The following is a 24,588-nucleotide window of genomic DNA, read 5'->3' as shown; positions in this document are numbered from 1 at the left end:
CTACTAAATCCCACATCCTCCAATCTGCATGCCAGACCTCACCAATCTGCCGATCTGAGTTTCTACCAGGTCTGCGAGAGTGCATGCACCAAGGTTCTCTGCTGATGCACTAGAGACCTTGATGCAGGAGGTGGGCAGAAGGAGGGACATCCTATATCTGCGGGGGGGAAGAGGCTCTCCAGACATATACTCAAGAGGCAGCAGGATATGAAGTCAATGCCAGGCGCACAGCACCACGAGCAGTGCACGAAGAAGTTCAATGCTTTGACATGAGTGGTCAAGGTGATTGAGGTCAACTGTAAAGTGGCGTCTCCTACCAACTACACCACTAGCCACATCCACTGCTCCACACACTATGCCCCCCATCACCCACAAACCAACAAACTCTTTTCATCAGTACTTAACTCTTCCAATCAGATGCTTCCTCTCACCCTTACACATTACCACTGTTGCAAGCTGCCCACCCACTCACAGGCCACACACACTGGCAGCTATTCAACCATCATGGGCACATCACCCAGACACACGTCCCGCTTTCTTGCAGGAGAAGGTGCCGCATATCAGGAGGCAGCAAGTGGCAGTGTCATTTAGCCCCTTGAGCCTGTTCTGCCATTCAATGAAATCATGATTGATCTGTGACCTAACTCTGTATACCTGCCTTAGCCCCATATCCTTTAATACCCTTGGTTCACAGAAATCTATCAATCTCAGATTTAGAATTCACAATTGAGCTAGCATCAACTGCCGTTTGCAGAAGAGCGTTCCAAACTTCTCCCACCCTTTGTGTGTAGAAGCGTTTCCTAACTTCACTCCTGCAGGCCCTGGCTCTAAATGTTAGGCTATGTCCCCTCGTCCTGGTATTCAAGTATAGAAAACCTCCAAAAACAGTTACAAATGCATCAGCAGCCAGAAGCAATAATCCTGCAACTAACCTGTAAATCCTGCATGGTCCCTTTAAATAGCGCTGGTGGGGGGGTCTCCAGGCAGTCTAAGACATGTTCAGATGGTCGTGGTTAAGACTGTGCGTTGAGTGCAGCGTTAAGTCCCAAAATAGTGTCTATCACTTTAAATCGGTGTTGCACACTGATTGTATCCATTTTCTGCTTACTTTACATGCTGCTGGTGTTCGGTATCTGCGCCTGTGTTAATACCTGTACCAATGATGTGGAGATGCCGGTGATGGACTGGGGTTGACAATTGTAAACAATTTTACAACACCAAGTTATAGCCCAGCAATTTTATTTGAAATTCACAAGCTTTCGGAGGCTTCCTCCTTCCTCAGGTTTATTCCCACAACATTCACCTGAGGAAGGAGGAAGCCTCCGAAAGCTTGTGAATTTCAAATAAAATTGTTGGACTATAACTTGGTGTTGTAAAATTGTTTACAATTACCTGTACCAAGATGGCGTCCGGTGCATGTCATGCTAGAAACGTGGCGTGCGCAGCCAAGACGCCATCTTGGCACTTCGGGAGGCCGCGTAGCGCCGAAACGACGGCCGCTAGACGGCCCAATTTCTAACCCGTAGTGCCTAAACATATTGACTGTTGTCATGGAAGGAAATGTAGCTGTGCCTCTGTGTCTGTGTAGACATTTGCTATCCCAATTATTGTAGTGAAAAAGCAATTCCGCAGAGCCTTCATGTCTCCTTCCTGATGGTGAAACTGTCCCATTTGTGCACCAGGGTCTTTGCACTACTAGGAGCGGTATCAAGCTCTTAACGTCTTTTGGCTGGAGAAATCAACGTGACTTTGGAGGCCTCACTGGTATCATGACAGCTCCTCCCATTCATGCCTGTTTTAAAAATAAACCTGGATAGGTTCCAACTGTTGTAGACACAGACTGCAGTTTTTTCCTCCCAAATTCAATTGGTGCGCTTGTGTAGAAATAGAGGAGCCATAGTTCCTATAAGGTCTTGCTATCTGGTAAGCTGAACTTTAGCTTTGGGAAGAAGCGCCTATTTAGAGAAACAAAGGTTTGGAATAGCTTTTCGGTCCAGACAATATGGAGGGCAGATTTCCTCATTTCACTATTGTGGCAAAACATGTGTTTGAAAGATAAGGAATTCTGACGATTGTTTTTCCCTTCCCTATTACCGGGGCAGTGTAGAAGCTTTTACCTCACATGTTTGCAGTTGGTATGATTCCCGGTGGCAGCATGGATAGGTAAGTGACTAAAGAACAGAGAGTTGTGTTGAATGGATTTTTTTTTGCACTGGAGGCGTGTAAATTGCTGATCTCAATAAAAATAAGCTGAACTCGTGTATAAGGGGCATGGTATCAAAGCTTGCATACGACAGAAGAATAGTGAGCTGGTTAACTGTGAAGGGGACGATAGCGACTTCAGTAGGACATAGATTAATAGATTGGTGGATAGATGCCAGATGAAATTTGCTGTGGAGAAATGTAAGGTGAGGAAGAGTAAGGAGACAATAAATGCAATAAATCATAAAACTTTAAAAGGAGGAGGAGTACAGATAATTTGAGTTTTTCATACACAGATCTTGAAAACTGGGAGGACAGGTTTAGAAAGTGGTAAAAAAAAGACAAGCATATGGGATCCTTGGTTTTATAAATAAGTGTGTACAGAGTGCAAGAGCATTGAGGTAATACCAAATCTATGCAAATCACTGATGAGGGCGCAGTTAGAATATTATGTCCAGTTTTGGTTGCCTTACTTTAGGAAGGATGTCAAGGCCATAGAGAGGATACAGAAGCGGTTTACTAGGATGATACCAGGGATGAGAGGCTTCAGTTATGAGGAGATAGTAGAGAAACTTTGTTTTTTTCTGTAGCACAGAGAAGGTGATCTGATAGAGCTGTTTAAAATTATGAAAAGTTTTGATAAGGTAAATAGGGAAAAAACTCTTTTTGTGGTTGGTGAGTTGGTACCTAGAGGGCATAACAGTAATATCATCGCTTAAAGAACAAAGGGAGAGGTTAGGATTTTTTTAGATAGAGGGTTATTAAGACATGGGATGCCCATCCAAAAACAGCAGTGGCAGCAGAACCTGCAATAGTTTTTAAGAGGGAACTGAATAAATATTTGAAAAGAAAAATTTTAAATGGTGTGGTGAAAGAGCAAAGGACTCGTACTAAATAGATGTTTTTCAGAGAGGTGGAGAATGTGTGAGAGGCTGAATTGCCTCTTCCCGTGCTGTAAAATTCTATGATTCCATGACTCAGTGTTTTACCCTGTGGTGTATTTTCCCATTGAGCTAATGTGGGGCCATTATCTGAGCAAAACCCACACCAATACTTCAACCTCACGCTATTATTAACGCAGCCACTTCAACCTCACACTACCAATGGTTAGTGAGCCTGTGCCAATGATAGTGGAAGGTCAGAGCATCTGTGTCAATGACATTGTGAGGGCGGAAAGCATGTGTTAATGGCAGTGTGAGGTTGGAGAGTTTGTGTCAATGGCATTTATGAGGATCCAGAGCCTGTCGATGATAGTGTGAGGTCAGAGAGTGTGTCTGATAGTGTGAGGTCAGAGAGTGTGCCTGATAGTGTAAGGTCAGAGTGTGTGTCTGATATTGTGGGGTCAGAGAGTGTGCCTGATAGTGTAAGGTCAGAGAGTGTGCCTGATAGTGTAAGGTCAGAGAGTGTGCCTGATAGTGTGGGGTCAGAGAGTGTGCCTGATAGTGTAAGGTCAGAGAGTGTGTCTGATAGTGTGAGGTCAGAGAGTGTGCCTGATAGTGTAAGGTCAGAGAGTGTGCCTGATAGTGTGGGGTCAGAGTGTGTGTCTGATAGTGTGGGGTCAGAGAGTGTGTCTGATAGTGTGGGGTCAGAGAGTGTGCCTGATAGTGTAAGGTCAGAGTGTGTGTCTGATAGTGTGGGGTCAGAGAGTGTGCCTGATAGTGTAAGGTCAGAGTGTGTGTCGGATAGTGTGAGGTCAGAGTGTGTGTCTGATAGTGTGAGGTCAGAGAGTGTGTCTGATAGTGAGAGGTCAGAGAGTGTGTCTGATAGTGAGAGGTCAGAGAGTGTGTCGGATAGTGAGAGGTCAGAGAGTGTGTCGGATAGTGAGAGGTCAGAGTGTGTGTCTGATAGTGTAAGGTCAGAGAGTGTGCCTGATAGTGTGGGGTCAGAGAGTGTGCCTGATAGTGTAAGGTCAGAGTGTGTGTCTGATAGTGTGGCGTCAGAGAGTGTGCCTGATAGTGTAAGGTCAGAGTGTGTGTCGGATAGTGTGAGGTCAGAGTGTGTGTCTGATAGTGTGAGGTCAGAGAGTGTGTCTGATAGTGAGAGGTCAGAGAGTGTGTCTGATAGTGAGAGGTCAGAGAGTGTGTCGGATAGTGAGAGGTCAGAGTGTGTGTCTGATAGTGTGAGGTCAGAGAGTGTGAGGTCAGAGAGCGTGCCTGATAGTGAGAGGTCAGAGAGTGTGTCTGATAGTGAGAGGTCAGAGTGTGTGTCTGATAGTGAGAGGTCAGAGAGTGCGTCGGATAGTGAGAGGTCAGAGAGTGTGCCTGATAGTGTGAGGTCAGAATGTGTGTCTGATAGTGAGAGGTCAGAGTGTGTGTCGGATAGTGAGAGGTCAGAGTGTGTGTCTGATAGTGTGAGGTCAGGGAGTGTGTCTGATAGTGTGAGGTCAGAGTGTGTGCCTGATAGTGTGAGGTCAGAGAGCGTGCCTGATAGTGAGAGGTCAGAGAGTGTGTCTGATAGTGAGAGGTCAGAGAGTGTGAGGTCAGAGAGCGTGCCTGATAGTGAGAGGTCAGAGAGTGTGTCTGATAGTGAGAGGTCAGAGAGTGTGTCTGATAGTGAGAGGTCAGAGTGTGTGTCTGATAGTGAGAGGTCAGAGAGTGTGAGGTCAGAGAGCGTGCCTGATAGTGAGAGGTCAGAGAGTGTGTCTGATAGTGAGAGGTCAGAGAGTGTGCCTGATAGTGTGAGGTCAGAGAGTGTGAGGTCAGAGAGCGTGCCTGATAGTGAGAGGTCAGAGTGTGTGTCTGATAGTGAGAGGTCAGAGAGTGTGTCTGATAGTGAGAGGTCAGAGAGTGTGTCTGATAGTGAGAGGTCAGAGAGTGTGTCTGATAGTGTGAGGTCAGAGAGTGTGTCTGATAGTGTGAGGTCAGAGAATGTGAGGTCAGAGAATGTGAGGTCAGAGAGTGTGAGGTCAGAGAGTGTGTCTGATAGTGAGAGGTCAGAGAGTGTGTCTGATAGTGTGAGGTCAGAGAATGTGAGGTCAGAGAGTGTGAGGTCAGAGAGTGTGAGGTCAGAGAGTGTGTCTGATAGTGTGAGGTCAGAGAATGTGAGGTCAGAGAGTGTGAGGTCAGAGAGTGTGAGGTCAGAGAGTGTGTCTGATAGTGAGAGGTCAGAGAGTGTGTCTGATAGTGTGAGGTCAGAGAATGTGAGGTCAGAGAGTGTGAGGTCAGAGAGTGTGAGGTCAGAGAGAGTGTCTGATAGTGTGAGGTCAGAGAATGTGAGGTCAGAGAGTGTGTCGGATAGTGTGAGGTCAGAGAGTGTGTCTGATAGAGTGAGGTCAGAGAGTGTGCCTGTTATTGAGAGGTCAGAGAGTGTGAGGTCAGAGAGTGTGAGGTCAGAGTGTGTGTCTGATAGAGTGAGGTCAGAGAGTGTGCCTGTTATTGAGAGGTCAGAGAGTGTGAGGTCAGAGAGTGTGAGGTCAGAGAGTGTGTCTGATAGTGTAAGGTCAGAGAGTGTGCCTGATAGTGTAAGGTCAGAGAGTGTGCCTGATAGTGTGGGGTCAGAGAGTGTGCCTGATAGTGTAAGGTCAGAGAGTGTGTCTGATAGTGTGGCGTCAGAGAGTGTGCCTGATAGTGTAAGGTCAGAGTGTGTGTCGGATAGTGTGAGGTCAGAGTGTGTGTCTGATAGTGTGAGGTCAGAGAGTGTGTCTGATAGTGAGAGGTCAGAGAGTGTGTCTGATAGTGAGAGGTCAGAGAGTGTGTCGGATAGTGAGAGGTCAGAGTGTGTGTCTGATAGTGTGAGGTCAGAGAGTGTGAGGTCAGAGAGCGTGCCTGATAGTGAGAGGTCAGAGAGTGTGTCTGATAGTGAGAGGTCAGAGTGTGTGTCTGATAGTGAGAGGTCAGAGAGTGCGTCGGATAGTGAGAGGTCAGAGAGTGTGCCTGATAGTGTGAGGTCAGAATGTGTGTCTGATAGTGAGAGGTCAGAGTGTGTGTCGGATAGTGAGAGGTCAGAGTGTGTGTCTGATAGTGTGAGGTCAGGGAGTGTGTCTGATAGTGTGAGGTCAGAGTGTGTGCCTGATAGTGTGAGGTCAGAGAGCGTGCCTGATAGTGAGAGGTCAGAGAGTGTGTCTGATAGTGAGAGGTCAGAGAGTGTGAGGTCAGAGAGCGTGCCTGATAGTGAGAGGTCAGAGAGTGTGTCTGATAGTGAGAGGTCAGAGAGTGTGTCTGATAGTGAGAGGTCAGAGTGTGTGTCTGATAGTGAGAGGTCAGAGAGTGTGAGGTCAGAGAGCGTGCCTGATAGTGAGAGGTCAGAGAGTGTGTCTGATAGTGAGAGGTCAGAGAGTGCGCCTGATAGTGTGAGGTCAGAGAGTGTGAGGTCAGAGAGCGTGCCTGATAGTGAGAGGTCAGAGTGTGTGTCTGATAGTGAGAGGTCAGAGAGTGTGTCTGATAGTGAGAGGTCAGAGAGTGTGTCTGATAGTGAGAGGTCAGAGAGTGTGTCTGATAGTGTGAGGTCAGAGAGTGTGTCTGATAGTGTGAGGTCAGAGAATGTGAGGTCAGAGAATGTGAGGTCAGAGAGTGTGAGGTCAGAGAGTGTGTCTGATAGTGAGAGGTCAGAGAGTGTGTCTGATAGTGTGAGGTCAGAGAATGTGAGGTCAGAGAGTGTGAGGTCAGAGAGTGTGTCTGATAGTGTGAGGTCAGAGAATGTGAGGTCAGAGAGTGTGAGGTCAGAGAGTGTGAGGTCAGAGAGTGTGTCTGATAGTGAGAGGTCAGAGAGTGTGTCTGATAGTGTGAGGTCAGAGAATGTGAGGTCAGAGAGTGTGAGGTCAGAGAGTGTGAGGTCAGAGAGTGTGTCTGATAGTGTGAGGTCAGAGAATGTGAGGTCAGAGAGTGTGTCGGATAGTGTGAGGTCAGAGAGTGTGTCTGATAGAGTGAGGTCAGAGAGTGTGCCTGTTATTGAGAGGTCAGAGAGTGTGAGGTCAGAGAGTGTGAGGTCAGAGAGTGTGCCTGATAGTGAGAGGTCAGAGAGTGTGCCTGATAGTGTGAGGTCAGAGAGTGTGCCTGATAGTGTGAGGTCAGAGAGTGTGCTTCTGGCGTCTACTATGGATCAACTCTGATGAGATTAAATCTTCCTTCTGATTATGACCTTTTCCCTTATAAAACCTCTTCCTGCTGTCTGAAATAAGATAAACCATGATAAATTGTAAGAGACAAGTGCCACACTAGATAAAAATGTTAGCAATTTCCCAGCTTCCTTTTCATACTGTAGTTATTTCTTTAATAAATCTGTGAATGTTTACTATGTATAATCACCTGAGCAGCGAAACAGGTGGAGTGTTTTCCCAGCATTGGGTGATCCTGAAACAATTCCCAAGCCAGTCGAAAGTTGCATCACCTCTTGCAATGAATGGACCCACTCTGTGACTCAGGTAGCTCCTCCCTGGCAGTGGCATCAGTGCAGCAGCACCCGAAGGAGACCAAAAATAGGTCCACCAGGGCAGTTTCCAATTTAATGCCAAGATTAATTTGGTTCGCTGTTTCTCATTGTCTGTTGTACAAAGGCAAGCAACAGTGTAACATCACAAATGGAACAATTCACATCCATTTGGTATCAGAAATTTTCAACTCACTCATCTAAGCATCCACTGCACTTACAATTCACAGATCTTACAATGGACAGGAAACAGCTGAAAGAAATAAAAGAGAACCAACTTAATCTTGGCACTAAAATATAAACTGTAAGGTGTTCTGGTGGATCTGTTGTTAAACATGCCATCCAGTGTGGAACTGGGACACGCAGATCAGGAAGATGCCAGGTTCAACCCCTCGCTCTCTGAAAAAGAGTCACTGCATTTATCCTCGGCATTCCTGGGCTAGAGGGGAAAAGCTCAGCAAAGATTCTTCTTTATAATCACTACCCAGTGACCCTCGCTGAAAAGTGCGTGTCCAGGGTTGGCTGTGATGCCCCAATGGGGAATAAGCTGTCAAAACTCACAGTCGAAGTTCACACATGAACAGTGGTCATTTGAGCAAAGTACTGGAGGGCAGGCAGGACCCACGAAAGCCCAGAAACAGATGATTGGTGCTTTTAGAAGGGGAGGAATTAAAAAGTATAAATTCAGACCTTTGAACAGACATCTGTTCGGTGCCAGATATTTTACGATAAACATTTCGAATGGGTTTGCTGTAAGACGATTCCTCTGTTTAAAAGTTCACCACTGGTTTCATCCACTGATCTAAGCATCAGTTCACACATCATATTTACAGTCTATTGGAAACCAGAAGCTTTCAATGACAAGAGTAGAAATTGAAGCTGAGAAAAGTGTTGTTATTTATTCACTTCTCCAATGAAGCTATTATTTATACTGGAATCTATCATGTTTGAAATTAGAAAACCCTGAATAAAGAAAATGTTTTAAATCGATATTTGTGTAGCTATAACATGCTGTTTACTTTTAACAGTGTAGAAAGATGACATGAATTGAAGTTTGCAGCGTCAGTAATATGTGTAATCAGCATAATGATCATTATAAGTTGCCAGTCACAGCTCACTCTAATAATTTAACTTCATTTAGATCCTTGTAATTATATAAATTTAATCAGTTAAACCTTTCTTTTCTTCCCTGCTCTCCTGAGGGCACTGAGTCACACTGAGTTATGGTTCCATGGGCACTGTGTGCCTTCCATTACCTTGGCCAAGTTGCTATTCGTCTTGTGTGAGCAGGTACTGTGACTATCAGCCATTCAACCTTGGTGGGTATCAATGTTGAGCCTCATACTGTCCTTACCTGACATGCACACACTTTCCAGCAGGGGATTCTGAGGAGGAATCAGGAATGGAAACCCTGGTTGATGTTTTTTCTCTCCTTAACCTAGGGACTGAAGCCAATTGGAGTTCCCTCCCCACCCGAGATCAATCAACTAACTCAGCACAGAATCGAACCTGGGACCTTCTTGACCTGTACAGTTCAATCCGACACAAGACAATACAACATTGCACAGAGCCATTGGGAAATGGCAGAAAACAGTGCTTCAGGACAGTGTACCAGCACGGTATAACAAAGTGTTAGGCACAACTTTGTTATCATGACTTCATAGACAGTGGCTAGTGATTTACCTTTTTCAAACTGAGAAATCTAATTGCAGGACAAAGGGTCATAGCGCAGGGCACCACTAAGATTGGAAAAAGTAAAAGAGATGAGGTAAATCAGGAATTAGTAATTAGGTGATGCAAAGCTTGGGTTTTAAAAGCCTGTAGATTGTAGAAGGAAGGAAAGACTGAAGTTGTACACTTTTGAGGTCCTGGGAAAGAATGGATTAGAGTCGGAGATGGTGTACAATCAGTCTTAGTTTGAACACAGTGAGGATGCAGGGAAGAGGAAGAACATGTAAGGCATCATGTTAAGAGCTAATGAGAAAAACAAGAGAGTGAAATCCAGAGAAGTCTGGGAAAATGTAATGTGACTTTAATAGGGTCCTGAGAGCAGATTGCCCACTTGGTCTCTGAAACAGGGAACACTAAAGGGGGCGAAAATACATTATACATAAAGTAAAATACTGCTGCTAAGACTTAAAAGTCGGATCTCTCTTTAAGATCTGTTCGTATAAAACCTTTGCTGCTGTTTTACAAGTAGGCAGAGCACCTGCAAAGGATTTTCTGCAAGCATGCAGTGTTGAATGCAAAAGGCTGGTGTTCATCCTGAGAGCATTTGTTACATTCTCAGAATAACTCAAAATGTAGATCAGTGCAGAGGATGTTACTGTAATCCAGGAGACTTTCATCTTTATGTGATCTAAGGTGAGAAAATATTAAGAGTAGAAAATAAACGACTTTTTGATTTTGTGCCATGCGTCGGGAAAGTCCGCTTGTGGTGGTTACTGAAATGTCTGTAGGTGCCATTCAGCGCTAACGTGAAGGGGTTTCGAAAAAGACAAGCCAACGGGTTTGTGCGGTGGGGAGGTTTTATGTCATGCGGTTTTCAACTCCCGAGCTACAGGTCATCATCGCACCATCCGCCCATCCTACGCAGGCAAGATACGTTCAGACGATTCCTTCCATTAACTCACTCTTGTTTATGTCATTGTTAAGGTGAGAGAGACGTAGGGCTGGCAGACGCGGGTTATACTGCTGGCTCAATACCACACCCCACTCAGAGAAGGTAGAACTCTGCATTGACATGCAGGTGCGGGACTTGGCTCATGGAAATCTGAACGTCAGCTAAATTTTAATGTTAGCAGATTCTGTGGCACATCAATGCAAGCCATGTAATATAAGTGGCCGCTATCACTGCCCTGAGACAGGCTTTCTGTACAGATACTCAATGTCAGCCTTTTTACTTGGTTTACACTAAACAATGCAATGTGATGCTGCAATGATTTTGCATCAATAAATCACACTTGCCCATTCTCTGCTTAATGAGGCATGCAATGTCGGCCTCTTCAACGAATCAGTGAAGAAAGGCTCTTCTATGCAGTTCCAGTTGCAATGAAATTGCCCCCAAATTACCCACTAGCATGACACAAGTCCATTGACAAAGATTGTATCGCAGGTTTTTCCTTGTGAACTACATAAAACTTAAGCCACTGAGACGACCATGTCTATCACTTGATGACTCACACTTTGTAAAGACTGAGACACAATTTGAATACCTTTCGTATTAAATGACACAGTATTAAAATCCCCCCCCAACAACCCTTCATCATGACAAGAGTTCTTGGTCAGTAGGAAAATATTTTTTCCTACTGACCAAGAACTCTTGTCATGATGAAAATATTTTTTCCTACTGCCAATTGCCAATATCCTGTGAAAAAATCAGGACTTTTGACTTTTATTCTTAAAAGACTAGTTCTTGTTCACTTCTGTATTTATGGTTCTCATTTGTTTATTTGTAAATCTTTTTTTTTACAATTTGCACCATTTTTACAACGGGGTGTAGAGAGAACTTTGCTCATCCATGAGATTTTTACACAGCCGTCTTTCCATTTTTCCAAAGTAAGAATTGAGAGAAGTTACAAATAAATGTTGAGGTTTTAAAGCAAGTGAATTCACACAAGTTTAAAGAAAAAGTTTTGAGGTGAAAGGTGGTTAAAATGCCTAAAAGTGGGTTAGATGTTGAAATTGTTTCCCCAAAAACTGAACATGGTAATCAATTTATTAACCTTTCTCAGTAATCGATAAACACCTCACACCCATTGTTTTGGTAGATCCCTGGTCCCAGGCACTCAATGTCTGAGATAGGTTCCTACCTCTGCCTGTGAATGCAGGGAGAGACAGGATCACTCACTAATGATCAGGTTTTTAATCGGAAAACTGTGAGAGCTTTCGCTGAACTCAGGAGGTTAGCATCCAGGAGAATAGTTAGAAGTTAATTTAAGTGTAGCAAGTTGACCCACTGAAATGGGAAGTGTTCATTATTTTGTGTTGCATGAAGGCAAATTGTACTGATTGAATGAAAACTGATTATAACTGTTGTTTGGCATGATCACTTGCTGTCTCAGAAGTAATGCAGCTGAACGATTCGTCCTTAAAGTGGAACAGTTCTGCCTATTGGAAGATTGGAGAAATACACCATTGAGTTCATGTGCTAAAAAAGACACACTATCCAGTCCATATTGCAAGGGGTAATTATTGTTACAGCCCCTGGATCACACTATCATACGGGTAGATAGTGGGCAGTGTGACTCGCCTCCGGAAATGTAAGATCCACCTACAGGAACGACTGATGCTATCATTCATGGAGGTTATCTTCTCCCCCCAATTCATTGAAAAAAACTATCTGTATCAATGATGTGGTCATCCCTGGTTTGTGATATCATCCAAACCTATCAGAGGTTATTATCTAGGAATCATCCCATCCTATTATTTGGAGGAAATCTCTCTGTGGTATTCATGGTGTGTACATAGTTTGTTTTAAAGTTGATTTTATTTAATTTTACCCAAGGCATTATGCTGCCATTACTGGTTGTGCTACTGATGTGTAATACGATTTCTGCTAACAGATCAGTAATTGTGGTGTGATTATTGCAGATTTGTCAGGAGATAAGACAATCTATTTCCAGGAAATTCTGTGGCCAATATATATGATGATGTGGTTCGCACATTGTAACTGGATGGATTATACAGTGAACACTCTCAAATGTTAATAAGAACATAAGAAATAGGAGCAGGAGTAGGCCACATGGCCCCTCGAGCCTGCTCCGCCATTCAATAAGATCATGGCTGATCTTCGACCTCAACTCCACTTTCCTGCCCGAACCCCATATCCCTTGAATCCTCTAGCATCCAGAAATCTGTCTATCTCTGCCTTGAACATACTGAATGACTCAGCATCCACAGCCTTCTGGGGTAGAGAATTCCAAAGAGTCACAACCCTCCTCATCTCAGTCTTAAATGGTCGACCTTAATATGGGTAGCAAGAGCCTTGCTCTGATGAAAATTGCAAACTCTTTTAAATTGTTCTCAGGTGTTCCCACTTGAAAGGTTAAAAACCCACAGCAATTTTTTTTTTAGATTTTGTGCCAATTTTGAGATGTGGGCAACCTCATCTCAGCTTCCTTCAATGCAATCTACCTGTCAATTGCCACTACACCCAAACTCTCCGACAAACATACTCTTTTGTTCTATTTATTTCTGACCCTGTGTAGCAATATTTCAAAATCCTACTATTTATTGTGCTTGCTAACTCCGGTGGATTAAATCAAGCTTTATTTGGGGCTAAATTTGTCAGGTTAAATGATAAAATATCCTTTGCTTTATCACCCATATAATAAGTTTACTTGTCCTGTTTCCAATCTATCTTCCAGCCTTGATGGAATCTGATACCATTCCCAGTTCTTTTTCCAGATTGACTAGTTCTCAATCTTGTAAAATTAATTTTCAATGGGGTAACTACAGCAATATCAGTTTCTGCCATATTTAGTATTGCCTGACACTGAACTCGCATTTTGGAATGTCCTGCAGCACACATTGCTTTGACTTTCCTGCTCACTGGCTTCTGTTTTCTGACTCACTAATACTTTATTTACTAATTACTAATTTCCCAAACAGTTTTGTCAGATTTCTGTGAAAATCAGATCCAAATATATCCCAGAAAAAAGAAAGAAAAGCATTCAGACTGAAATTCGCAGAAGAGATTCCAATTGATGAGTATGCTTGAATGTACACTTGAAGTGTTGCAACCTACAAGGCTACGAGCCAAGAGCTGGAAAGTGGGATTAGGCTGGATGGCTCTTTTTCGGCCGGCACAGACACGATGGGCTGAATGGCCTCCTTCTGTGCCGTAAATTTCTAAAAAAAAAATTCTAGCATTCTATGGTAGTTTAATAGCAGCACATCATTACTCACCCATAGGTATTACAGATTACCAGCTAATGCACACAAAAAAACAACTGCATAAGATTCCAGATTCACTGAGGAGAGCAATGAGACCTACAGTAGAAGGGATATGAAATTGGTTTGAGGAAATCCTACACATGAACCCACATGAAATTTAATGCAGAAAAATGCAAAGTGATACATTTTGGTAGGAAGAACAAGGAGAGGCAATATACACTAGAGGGCACAAGTCAAAAACAGGTACAGGAACAGAGAGATCTGGGGGTATATGTACACAAATCGTTGAAGGTGGCAGGGCAGGTTGAGAAAGCGGTTAAAAAAGCATATGGGATCCTGGGCTTTATAAATAGAGGCATAGAGTACAAAAGTATGGAAGTCATGATAAACCTTTATAAAACACTGGTTCGGCCACAACTGGAGTATTGTGTCCAGTTCTGGGCACTGCACTTTAGGAAAGATGTGAAAGCCTTAGAGAGGGTGCAGAAGAGATTTACTAGAATGATTCCAGGGATGAGGGACTTTAGTTACGTGGATAGACTAGAGAAGCTGGAGTTGTTCTCCTTGGAACAGAGACAGTTGCGAGGAGATTTGATAGAGGTATTCAAAATCATGAAGGGTGTAGACAGAATATAGATAGAGAGAAACTGTTCCCAATGGCGGAAGGGTCAAGAACCAGAGGGCATAGATTTAAGGTGATTGGCAAAAGAACGAAAGGTGACATGAGGAAAAGCTTTTCTACACAGCGAGTTTTTGGGATCTGGAATGCACTGCCCGAGAGGGTGGTGGAGGCATATTCCATCATGGCCTTCAAAAGGGAACTAGATAAGTACTTGAAAGGAAAAAAATTTGCAGGGCTACGGGGATAGGGCAGGGGAGTGGGACTAGCTGGATTGCTCTTGCATAAAGCCAGCATGGACTCGACGGGCCAAATGGCCTTCTTCCATGCTGTAACCTTTCTATGATTCTATGATGAGGCAAGCTGAACTGGCTGAATAGATCTTCTTTCATCCTTATCTTTTCTGAGGATATGTTGTGCTCTTTTATAGGTCTCCTTTATCTCTTACAGTTAAGCCAGCAATATGCTTCAACATCTATCTATACATGAGAACAGCCAGGGAAGACCTTATCTATGATTTTAATCGCACAACACCAGGTTATAGTCCAACAGCTTTATTTGAAATCACAAGCTTGCGGAGGCTTCCTCCTTCCTCACCTGACGAAGGAGCAAAGCTCCGAAAGCTTGTGATTTCAAATAAAGCTGTTGGACCAAAACCTGGTGTTGTGCGTCTCCTTACATTTGTCCACCCCAGTCCATCACCGGCATCTCCACATCATGATTTTAATCTTATTCCTTTTGAGGAGACCTTTGGTTGATGCTGAGTAATATAGCTGAGAACAAAATTTCAATGAAGGAATGTACTGAACCTATGTCCCACCATTCTGTGTCACTGCAACATCACCGTAATTGTCCCTACCTCCTTCTTACATTGTTATGTTACGTGCACACACACACACACACACACACACTTGATATTTCTAAGCAGTCATTTCTTCAGTTTGGAAAGCAATTATAATACTCTTTACTTCCATTCATTCCTTTCTTTAACGATATCAAATTTAATTCTTCACTTCCACTCTGAAGGTGCAATTGGAAAGAAGTATTTAGAAAGTATATGTCAAGCAATAACCAAATGAAATATTTTACAACTTTACTTCTGTACATTAAACAGTGCCAACCAGTGCAAGGTGCACAGCAATAAGACAAATAAGATGCTTATATATAGAATTTAGCCCTGAGATTCTCCACACCAGTCATGCAAGCCCATAGTTTGTTGTTATGGTTGATGTTATATGGAAATGCAAATGAATGTCATTTTTAATGATTTAGTGAGGGTTCTGTTTGTTTTCTGGAGTCAATTTATTTGTATATCTTTTTTAAATATATGTATCTTATGTCCCTCTATGTAAGGGTGAAAGTATTTTTCCTCTTTGCACCCACATCCAATACAACCCTCTGAGATGGTTTTCATACACAACTGGGTTAAGTTATCATTCTTTTGGCATATGGGACTGATATCAACAGAGAGCAATAAGCCAGCATTGAAACAAAATCATTTCCATAACACTGGAAATCAAGCTGTGAGAAGATCAGTGTTTTGATTTATTATTGAATTTGTCAGTCAGCATTGTTACTCAAGATGCATGCTTGCAGGTTGGTTGTGATGTAAAATGGTTGTTTCTTCTTCCCAAATTGTCAATCTTTTGTAATATCGAGGTATCTTTAAAGTAACTCTGTAAACTCAAGAGTTGTCCTCCCTTCCTGTTAAAGCCATCAGGATTAACTGTAGGACAAAATTAATGTTGAAAACATACTCTCTTTTAAATGCAGCCTTTTCATTGCTATTCAAACTGCTCCGAGAAAAAACACAGCTTCTCCCCAATTTCAAAGTGGTTGAAGCTTTTCCATTTCTATACCATGGTATTCCATTTTCACTTGTCTGGACAGTACCAGAGCTTTCAGAAAGTTGGGGAGGGGGATTGAGCATGTCGAGATTTAAAATGTTTTAACACTTTGTGCCCCAAAACATCTTTAATTGCTGTGGAAGCTTTGATAGCAAAAGCAGGGGTTAGGGGGAGCAGAAATGCTTGGAACTGGTGCTTTCAGCACCATCTCACAATGACAGGAAAACAAAGACATGGAGCTTGATTTGCACTTTCGACTTCTAAGATCAAGGCAAACAGTAAGATCCGACAAGCCAAAGGTGCAAATCCAACTACGGGTCTTCGCTTTCTTGTCATTCCAGTAAGTCAATCTTAGTGGGTCAAGACCTCATAGGGTTGACTTTCCAATAGAGTATACCACCAGTGATGATGTAAACTCCTAAACTTACCAGCATGATGTAAAACTGATTGATGATATCTTAACCTGGATTTAGGATAAGCATATTCCACACATCCTTTGATCCAAGAACATTGGTTAAAGTGTGACCAACAATGGCTGATGATGTTTATCGGAATTCTACTCAATTACCTGGTGATTGGATCACTGATATTTTATTAGATGACATGTTGTTCTCCTAATGGTCTACAGATAATATCCAGCTTATCAAATGTTTAAAGGATAGTACAAATGTGTTAGGTTATAGAGAGCTGCTAAGGTCGCCAAATCTAAGAACACGGAAAAAGACAAACTTTCGAAATACAGTTATGAGAAGGGAACCTCTGTGTACAGAACAGCCAGAGAAGCTCAGAACAGCTTTGTTAATTACATAAAGAAAGCTTCAGAAGAGAAATAGACCAAACGTTACTTGAGGTCAAAAAGAAGTGCTGAAATTGCAACTACACAGAAAGCAAACCAAACATTGGGGTTCATTTCTAGAGGGATAGAATTGAAAAGCAGAGAAGTTATGTTAAACTTGTATAAAACCTTGGTTGGACCACACTTGGAGTACTGTGCACAGTTCTGGTCTCCATATTATAAAAAGGATATAGAGGCACTGGAGAAGGTGCAAAAAAGATTTACTAGGATGATACCAGAACTGAGAGATTATACCTATCAGGAAAGATTGAACAGGCTGGGGCTCCTTTCTTTAGAAAAGAGAAGACTGAGGGGTGATCTGATAAAGTTCCTTAAGATTATGAAAGGGTTTGATAGGATGGATGTATAGAAGATGTTTCCACTTGTGGGGGAGACCAGAACTAGGGGCCATAAATGTAAGATGGTCACTAATAAATCCAATAGGGAATTCAGGAGAAACTTCTTTAAGAGTTGTTAGAATGTGGAACCTGCTACCACAAGGAGTAGTTGAGACGAATAGCAGAGATGCATTTAAGGGGAAGCTAGATAAACACATGAGGGAGAAAGGAATAGAACAATTCGCTGATAGAGTTAGATGAAGTAGGGAGGGTGGAGGCTCGTGTGGAGCATAAACACCGGCATGGACATGTTGGGTCGAATGGCCTGTTTTTTTGCTGTACATTCTATGTAATTCTATGTAATATTTCAATGAGGTGAAGTATGCAGAATCCTGTTGAATACATCATCAGATAAAGTGAAATGCCAAAGTTAAATGAAATGACAGTATGGCTAGAAGGAACTGTAGGAGGCGACTGGGATAAGTTAATTATTAGCAGTGATAAAGAGATTCGCCAAACATTTTTCACAAATATGGTCCCCTCTAAATGAGGAAATGAAACTCATACAGACAGTCAAGCTTGTTCAAAAAGAAAAAAATACCACTGGACTTTTATAAATAGCACTGTGTTTGTGTTAGCTCAAATCACAGAACCCCAATTTATGATGTGCCATTATGTATTATAGTGCAGTAGGTATCAGGGTAATGGAAAATGGCATAGAAAAGATAAATCTGGAACACTGGCCCAGAATTTCCTGTAATAACGCGATTTGCCACTTACGCCAGCTCATTCTGGGGTATGGTTCATGCTGTGCCAGCCCATACTGGGTACGGTTCATGCTGTGCCAGCCCATACTGAGTACGTTTCATGCTGTGCCAGCCCATACTGAGTACGTTTCATGCTGTGCCAGCCCATACTGGGTACAGTTCATGCTGTGCCAGCCCATACTGAGTACGTTTCATGCTGTGCCAGCCCATACTGGGTACAGTTCATGCTGTGCCAGCCCATACTGAGTACGTTTCATGCTGTGCCAGCCCATACTGGGTACAGTTCATGCTGTACCGGCTAATTCTGGAGTATGGTTCATCAAATGTGCAACAATACACTTATCAATATAAAACATCATCAGTCACTTCTGTAATTGTTATGACCAGAGTTATTTGCTGTTGTCCTTAACTGCAGTCAGTTGTTGTGTAATGCATCTACTGAATCACCTTGCCTCCTAGCTGACCCCGTGATATAGCCGATCTGGCAGCTGCTAGATAAGTTCTCATCGCCACTTGGATTTGTGACATTCAAACACTTTTTTCACTATTGCAGGATGCCACCAATGTTGAAAAGAATAGGAGAGAGGACCAGATAAATAAAGGAGTATTTGGTGATAGCAACCTTGGGGTTCCAAAGCCTGAAGATACTAATTGGAAGAAAGAGAGGTAACAAGTTCCACCATTTTGAGGTACTGGGAAAGAATGAGCAAGAGATGGCAAGAAGAATTATGATTTCAAGAGTGATTCGTGAAAGAAGAGCATGGAGAAGAATGTATTTGGAGCTTAGGAGGAACAAAAGAGAAGTACGTATACAGCCCAGAGTATATTTTTGAAATTGAGATTTTAAAAAGCAAAGATATTCTATTTAATTATTTTTCAGTTCCTTATTTGGGAGCAGACTGTTTTCATGAAAAGTGTTTTCATTTGTTTTTAATAATACATGATGCAATGATGTGTCAAATGCATCACTAGACCATGTGCATGTGAGGGCATTGTGATAAGAATGATGCATGGTTCTATCGAATATTTTTCATCATGGACACACTGCCCCTTGGGATTTAGTCATTTCTTTTTCAGTAACTCAGTGCAGAAACTTTCTTTCAAGATTCATGCAAACAAAACTTCCCACTGGATCACATTTTAATCACCTGTTGAATTAATCAACAGAATTCATTGTTCAGGGAGGCACGATCTAGTCAGAATATGAGTTACTATTTTCAAGTGACTCAGTTGATTTTTTTTTTAAAAAGGGAAAGTATACCAAAGTTCAGCCTGGCCCAAGTGACACACTCATAATTATTTTCAGTGGAACACAGAATACCTGTAAATGATAACTGTATTTTGAAGACTGAGTGTTTAGCAGTTTTTATAAAACAACATTAAATGCTTAATTGGATTAACAATTTTGGTAAATTAACACATATGAAGTTGATGCAGATGCCTTAACCAATGCTCTATAGAAGTAGCACAAAAAGGAATTTCAACATCCTCTCCCTCCATGTAACATCCACATCCGTCCATTGAAACTTGCAAGTTTAGTGATGCCAGACTACACCTCCTTAGAGGGAGCACAAATCTCATTTATTCGGATTCAGCGCGCCCTGTAATGTCCAGTCGTGAATGAGCCAGGACTTTCCGCAGCTCAATATTAGCAAGACTGAAAGCATCCTTGTTGGATTTCACCTGAAACTTTGTACCTTAGCTCCTAATCCCATCCCCTTCTCGGTTTCTCACTCAGGCTGAACCTAATGTCCTATTAAACCACACGTCCATTCCAAAACCAAGATTGTTTATAGCCACCTCTGAAATATCATTCTTACCTCACCCTCCCATTGCTGCTGAAACCCTCATTCATGTCTTCATCACATCCAGAGCTGACTTCCTACAATGCCTTCCTCACTGCCTTTATGACCTTCGCCCTACATAGAATTTTCAGCACAGAAACGGGCCATTCAGCCCAACAGGTCTATTCCGTTGTTTATGCTCCACGTTAGCCTCCTTCCACCTCACCGCACTTGAAACCCCCCCATTACTGCACTTGAAACCCCCCCATTACTGCACTTGAAACCCCCCCATTACTGCACTTGAAACCCCCCCATTACTGCACTCGAAACCCCCCCATTACTGCACTCGAAACCCCCCCATTACTGCACTCGAAACCCCCCCATTACTGTACTCAGACATTACACAGACTCCAACTTATCCAGAATTCCACCAACTGCATCTTAACCATCACTCCTTCGCACTCACCCATTAACCCCATCTGTACTAAATTTATTTCAAAATCCTTGTCCCTGGTTATAAATCCCTCAGTGGCCTTGCTGCATCTTACCTTTGCAATTTCCTGCCACCATTCATATCTTCTGCTCTTCTGACTGCACCACTATGTGACCCCTCCCTCTGCTCCATCACTGGTGGCAGAGCCTTCAGTTCTTAAAGTCTTGCATTCTGCAATTTCTTCCCAAATCCTTACCACCTTCCCATCTTCAAAAACTTCCTTAAAAGCTACCTCTTTGACTGTCGTCCTCAAATCTTCACCCGGCTCCTACTCTGATCTTCACACATTGTGAAGCACCTTGGTGCATTTTTTGCTGTGCTACTGAGGGAGTACTGCACTGTTGGAGTATGAGACGTTAAGCCGAGGGCCTGTCTGCCCTCTCAGGTGGACGTAAAAGATCCCATGGCACTATTTTGAAGAACAGCAGGGGAGTTCTCCACTGTGTCCTGGACAATATTTATCCCTCAACCAACATCATTAAAAAACAGGTGATCGGGACATTCACGTTGCTGTTTGTGGGAGCTTGCAGTGCGCAAATTGGCTGCCACAATGCCTACATTACAACAGTGACTACATTTCAAAAGTACTTCATTGGCAGTAAAGTGCTTTGGACATCCTGAGGCCGCAAAAGGTGCTGTATAAATGCAAGTCTTTCTTTCTAAAGATGTCACGTAAGTGCAATTTGTTGTTTTGAAATCACTGCAAATTTTTAATGCACAATAATGCCACAGCTCATCTCGTCTTGCCCTCAGTTCTCTGCTGATTGCCAGCTTTATTTCCTCTTACTGCACATAGGTTATTTATCCATAGATATGAGAGTGCTGCATGATTTCACTTTGGAACTCAATCTGGTACCGGCTTGACTAGTTTCTGATTGTACATCGCAGTCATTGGGTGCGGAGATCTTACAGCAGCGTATTCCTCACCTTACAAAACAACTGTACACACACAGTTGGTTCCCATTCCTCTTGCAGTGCTTCAATGGCTGTTGAGTAATGTCAATGATACTCCATACAAATGAGATAACCACAAGTAACACAAGGTTGTGAAAAATATAGGACTTTACTTAGAAAACAGTGAAAACTTTAAAAACTGAATAATTGCACAATGTAGTCTGTACGTCATACAAATAATCGATCCATGTAACAAAATAATTAATAAATATCGAAAATAATTTATCTTGGCATAATAACTTTAGTAACAGAAATAAATATCCTGAGATGTGTTCTGCTTATATAGTAATAAATGCTGTCCTTTTCAAAAATTTGAATATCCCAATATTCCCAGATCGCCAACCTCCTTACCAATCTGTGGATTGATCCTGAACTGGTCTGGCACTATGTGACATTTTGCTCAGTAAATAGTTCTAGTCTCATCTAAATTATGGAGCCTAGGGTGGCTGGAGTCTATGGCCATATTTTCCTCTGCTATCCCACCCAAAATTGGAGTCAGAGGGACTAGTGGTGGGCTCCTCTGTATCCAATATGGGGCCCAAATATTAACGTTTCTAGGTCTCTGCCGAAGCCTAAAGAAATTTCCTCTTTGGGGCTCTTCCAGTTTCCTTAAATCCCCTCCGCCTGTTGAAATGCCGCAGCGGTGGTCTCACAGCAACACTGCCGGAACTTTCCGGCCTTGCAGCAGCGGGCTCCCACTAGGTGGCGAGGATCCTGCCAGGTCCCTGCCCTACATGCCTGATGAACCCTGACCCAGGAAAAGGGTTACAACAGGGTCAAAGCAGCGAGTCAAAATCCCATCCTGCAACAATGAAGGAAACCCAAGCCGAATTTGTCTGCCCTTCTCACTACTCAAGGCTCCAAGAGTTGAATCAAGTGTCATACAGCTCAGCTCAGAGTGAAAAGCAGCCCTGTTTTAAACCAAATATTTTTTTCTTTCCATTTTCAACAACTGAATCAGACTGCCACTATGTCAAAAGTCAAGCAGGTTTCCTTTGCAGGGAGCACCAGAGAATATATTTATTTAGATGGATATTCAAGTTTGAAAATTGGGCATTAAGGAGAACCAAACTTTGTTTTCAGTGTCAGCCTCAATAGTAGTACTCTTGCCTTCGAGTCAGAAAGTTGTGGGTTCAAGTCCCATCCCAGGACTTGAGCACACAAATCTAAGTTGACACTTTGGTGCAGTACTGAGGGAATTCTGCACAGTCAGAAGAGCCTCCTATTTGACCTTCAGGCCACCTCTGACTTTTGGTGGACCTCCCAGCTCCCACATCACCCTAGGCCTCTTTTTTTTAAATCTTCACTGGCAAACAGATAGTTTGGTTCCCCTCCTACTGTAGATGCTCTACCTCCCACCCCTCCCTTACTGTAGTTTCTCCTCAATCCCAGTCCGGCCCTTGATTTGCACCCTCCCCCCCACCACCCCGCTTAACTGATTTTTTTTTCTCTTTCCCAGCCCTGCTCTTATTTAAAACCCATCTTGAGAAGATGTCCCTGAGATATTTCCCACAACATAAATATTTGTTGCATAATTTTCTCATTGCATAATTTAAAATCGGAGGGAGGGACGGTTTCCTCTGTGCTTATAAAGAATATATTTAGAATTTTCTTGCAAATATTGGTCAGAGGAAGTCTTCCCTCCAATGAATTGAATTCTAAAGTGTATACGCCTCTGTTTTTTTGTCACACATCAGCAACGGGTTTTAACCAGCGTGATATGCACTTGCCTCATCTGTCATCATTACCTAAACATTTTACATTCTAGCTAAAACATAGCTGAAAACCCGGGAAATATTTTCCATTAACCTTTTCATTTTTTTCAGTAAAAGCCGCAAAGACACTTGTTCCAGAAAGTCACTCCTGAAGTTCAGCTCTCCCAGTTCAACTCCAGATGGTGCTGGGGTGACATCTAAAAGATGCATCTGTTTTTAAAAAAAAAAATCAGGTCAATTATTTCAATTTGTTACAGAATTGCAGTGCTTATGTTTTCAGGCCCTGACAATAAAAATAGATCATATGCATGTTTGCTATGAGTGTGATTTTACACTAGCAAAGAAAGATAAGTCTCTAATAAAAACAGAAATTTAAAATATATTATTTCAAATAGTTATAGTTTAAGATGTGGGCTACTCTCTTTGCTAGATACAAAATAGGACAGAAAGCAGCCAGGCTGCAAGAGTTGAAATTCCTCTATATCAAGAATCAGTTAAGATAAATGTGGTTTGATTGCAGGGCAGCATGTTTAAAATGTTAATGGATGTAGTTTTGACAAATGGATATGTAATTTCTAGCTGTGGTCATGTATGAAAACAGCCTGCCTGAGGAGAAAATGCAAAGCAAACAGAGATGTTGGAGGTCATTTAACTTTTAACATTTTGTTTGCTTGATTGTTTCAAAAGAAATGATTTTACATTAAAGAGGTTGTATGGGATAAGTATCCCAGTTCTGACTGCAGCTTTGACAAGCATGCACCAGACTTTGTATATACTAGAAGACCATGGAGTAGGTTTTGGTCTTTACTGCTTGGGGTTTAAGCATCACCTGGGCGGAGAGCAGAAAGGAAAGTCTGGCAGAGAGGGTCGAACGCTGGTAACAGAACCCAGCTGATTTTCCTTCCATTGAAATTAATGGGACAAATTCTGGCATTCTGAAATAAACAGATAATGCTGGCAAATGCACAGGAGGGTCGACCAACTTTAGAAACAGAAACTCAGGTTAACATGTGTGACCCTTCATCAGTTACCCATTCCATTTCGGAGGCTGCTTTCCACTTCCAACATTGTCTGCCTTTATTTATGTTAACATCCAATGAAATGTAACAGTCACAAGATACGACAACACTGCTCTGGGTCATTAGTTTAAATCACCTGATGAAGAATCATGGGTGCTGTTGGTCAATTTCCTGTTGAACTTTGCAAGAAGCTTACGAATATTTTTATACAGATTATGCCAAATAGAATGCGTAGGAGTATGTATGTCGGCAGTAACACATCCTCAGCTTTCAATAATGCCAATAAAGCACATAAGCTTTGTTCTTGCAGTTTATGACACTAAGTGGGTGTTTCAACTTGTTATTACATGCTTCTATATATGTGAGGAATCTGACATGAACTATGTTGTATTTAGTGACCTGTGTAACAGCGGGAAGAAGATAAGGTATCTGAATGTCCAAATAAGTCTGATCCAATGGATGAAAATAAAGACAAAACACAAAAAGTACTCACTAGCTCCTCAATGTTCAGTCTGAGGTTGTTGAGATCGAAGTGGAGGCCTTCCACTTTCTGCAGCTTTTCCCCCAAATTCTTCCTCTCAATGTGCGCTGTTAGGTAACTGTGGTACTGCTGTAGCACGACTGTCATGTTAATCAGGCAGGTTTCCTGGAGCAAAAGTTAGCATTATTGCCATTGATTTTGTATGGAATTATTTTTCTCCCCTGATGTACTCCCTTAGTGTACAGGATCCTTGATCAGGTGGGCTTGCAGCT

General features: G+C 42.5%; 1 long non-coding RNA gene across 1 annotated transcript; it reads left to right on the top strand.

The window, feature by feature from the left end:
* Nucleotides 1–1,904: 1,904 nt before the first annotated feature.
* LOC137300109 (uncharacterized) lies at nucleotides 1,905–24,305 on the top strand. Its single transcript, XR_010958028.1, has 4 exons — nucleotides 1,905–2,163; nucleotides 9,009–9,185; nucleotides 18,424–18,673; nucleotides 22,928–24,305. It is a non-coding gene; the product is annotated as an uncharacterized lncRNA (long non-coding RNA).
* The last annotated feature ends 283 nt before the right edge of the window (nucleotides 24,306–24,588 follow it).

The sequence above is a fragment of the Heptranchias perlo genome, chromosome 30, assembly GCF_035084215.1.
Source record: "Heptranchias perlo isolate sHepPer1 chromosome 30, sHepPer1.hap1, whole genome shotgun sequence".
NCBI classification, from domain to species: Eukaryota; Metazoa; Chordata; class Chondrichthyes; order Hexanchiformes; family Hexanchidae; genus Heptranchias; species Heptranchias perlo.
Note: the sequence above shows the minus strand (reverse complement) of the source record. Positions and strands in the feature narration are given on the sequence as shown.